Source organism: Micromesistius poutassou, assembly GCF_964030765.1.
Source record: "Micromesistius poutassou genome assembly, chromosome: 2".
Classification (NCBI taxonomy): Eukaryota; Metazoa; Chordata; class Actinopteri; order Gadiformes; family Gadidae; genus Micromesistius; species Micromesistius poutassou.
Window position 1 is genome coordinate 6,635,662 of NC_140272.1, and position 2,500 is coordinate 6,638,161.

At 56.3% G+C, this 2,500-nt stretch overlaps 1 pseudogene across 1 annotated transcript in view; it reads left to right on the forward strand.

Annotated features, from left to right (window-relative positions):
* The first annotated feature begins 1,271 nt into the window (after positions 1-1,271).
* The window catches only part of LOC311339347 (RNA-binding motif, single-stranded-interacting protein 2-like), a 6,971-nt pseudogene continuing 5,742 nt past the window's right edge, over positions 1,272-2,500 (forward strand). Inside the window, exons 1-2 of the transcript XR_014684322.1 lie at positions 1,272-1,525; positions 1,996-2,076. The product of XR_014684322.1 is annotated as an RNA-binding motif, single-stranded-interacting protein 2-like (transcript). The remainder of the gene's footprint in view (positions 1,526-1,995; positions 2,077-2,500) is intronic.

Here is a 2,500-nt window from a genome sequence, read left to right on the forward strand (position 1 = left end):
CTTCCTCTCCCCACCTCTCTCTCTCTCTGTCCCCATATCTCTTTCTCTCTCTCTCTCTCTCCCTCCCTCCCTCCCACCTCTCTCTCTCTCTCTCTCTCCCTCTCTCTCTCTGTCTCCCTCTCTCTCTCTCTCTCTCTCTCTCTCTCTCTCTCTCTCTCTCTCCCTATCCCTCTTCCTGTCCCCATATCTCTCTCTCTCTCTCTCTCTCTCTCTCTCTCTCTCTCTCTCTCTCTCTCACTCTCTCTCCCGGCCCCTATACTGTGCTCCCGTTACCGTGAGAACCACGGCCTGTCGTCTCGTCTCATTGGCCTCCATCGCTGCGGGCTCGTTCCGTCTGTCTCCCGCCCGCTCTCGGTTCCTGTACAACGTGACCCCTGACCTCTGGCAGAGGAATGTGTGTGTGTGTGTGTGTGTGTGTGTCGGGGGGGGGGGGGGGCTTGTTAAAGGAGTGCTCCAGCGTTTCTTACGCAGCTTATTGCTCCCGATCTGGTCCCAGTGTCTGAACCGAGCCTGGCTATTGCCAGACCAATCGGCTGCTGTCATTTTCTTCAGCACAAGAGGCGTGACCAACAGGCGGAGTTCAACTGACTCTTTACGCAATCCCCTCGCTTCCCTGTCGTCATCGTGTTAAACCAGCCAATAGCGCGCCAGGGGGAGAAGCCAGCTTGGTGATTGGCTCCCGCAAAAACGTTTCGGAAGCAGAGAGAAATGTACCCTCTCCTCCACCTCCCGCCGACCCCCGCTCCGCCTCTGGTGACGTAGCGCTGGACCCACGCCGCCGACGTAGAAAAGCACAAATGTAGAATAGATTAAATCTCACGTCAGAGCGCCCGGCTGAGAGAGAGCGACATCTGGAAGACATCACCCCCGCCCCGAGACACCAGGCTTATCTGGGTTCTGGGAGCGGTTCTGTTCTGTGTGTTGGTTCTCCCTGTGTTCTGTGTGTGTTCTGTGTGTGTTCTCCCTGTGTTGTGTGTGTGTGTGTTCTGTGTGTGTTCTCCTTGTGTTCTGTGTGTGTTCTGTGTGTGTTCTCCCTGTGTTGTGTGTGTGTTCTGTGTGTGTTGTGTGTGTGTTCTCCTTGTGTTCTGTGTGTGTTCTGTGTGTGTTCTCCCTGTGTTGTGTGTGTGTTCTGTGTGTGTTCTGTGTGTGTTCTCCTTGTGTTCTGTGTGTGTTCTGTGTGTATTCTCCCTGTGTTGTGTGTGTGTGTGTGTTCTGTGTGTGTGTGTTCTCCTTGTGTTCTGTGTGTTGTTCTCCCTGTGTGTTGGTTCTAACCCCCCCATGTATGTGTGTGTGTGTGTGTGTGTGTGTGTGTGTGTGTGTGTGTTGGTTCTAACCCTCCCTATGTGTGTGTGTGTTGGTTCCCTCAGCAACAGGAGCAGGACCCCACCAACCTGTACATGTCCAACCTGCCCGTGTCCATGGACGAGCAGGAGCTGGAGGCGCTGCTGAAGGCCTTTGGTCAGGTCATCTCCACCCGCGTGCTGCGCGACGCCAGCGGCACCAGCCGCGGCGTGGGCTTCGCCAGGTCCGTCCCTCCGTCCGTACCTCCTCCCCATAGTTCCGTCCGTACCTCCATCCCGTAGCTCCGTCCCGTAGCTCTGTCCCCTACCTCCGTCCATACCTCCGTCCGTAGCTCCCTCCCTCCCTCCCTCCGCCCCCTACCTCCGCCCCCTACCTCCGTCCCGTAGCTCTGTCCCCTACCTCCGTCCATACCTCCGTCCGTAGCTCCCTCCCTCCCTCCCTCCGCCCCCTACCTCCGCCCCCTACCTCCGTCCCGTAGCTCCGTCCCGTAGCTCCGTCCCGTAGCTCCGTCCCCTATCTCCGTCCATACCTCCGTCCGTAGCTCCCTCCCTCCCTCCCTCCCTCCCTCCCTCCGCCCCCTACCTCCGTCCCGTAGCGCCGTGGAGAACCGGACCAGGCCCCTACCCCTGGTGGGGGCAGACTCCCCCCCCTGGTGGGTGCAGCAGGAAGTGACCTCTCCCTCTCTGTCCTCAGGATGGAGTCCACGGAGAAGTGTGACGCCATCATCCAGCACTTCAACGGCAAGTTCCTCAAGACCCCCCCCGGGGGTGCCGGGTGAGTCGGTGTGTAGTTAGTGTGTAGTTAGCGTGTAGTTGGTGTGTAGTTAGTGTGTAGTTGGTGTGTAGTTAGTGTGTAGTTGGTGTGTAGTTAGTGTGTAGTTAGTGTGTAGTTAGTGTGTAGTCGGTGTGTAGTCAGTGTGTAGTTAGTGTGTAGTTGGTGTGTAGTCGGTGTGTAGTTAGTGTGTGGTTGGTGTGTAGTTAGTGTGTAGTTAGTGTGTGGTTGGTGTGTAGTTAGTGTGTAGTTAGTGTGTAGTTGGTGTGTAGTAAGTGTGTTGTGTCGTGTGTCCCTTAGTGTGTAGTTGGTGGAGAAAAAAAAAACAGGACATTTTTTTCTTTCGTTTGTATCCATGCGTTGCGGTGCCTAACTCTCCTCTCTCCTCCCCTATCCTCTCTCTCCCCTCTCTCCTCTCTCCTCTATC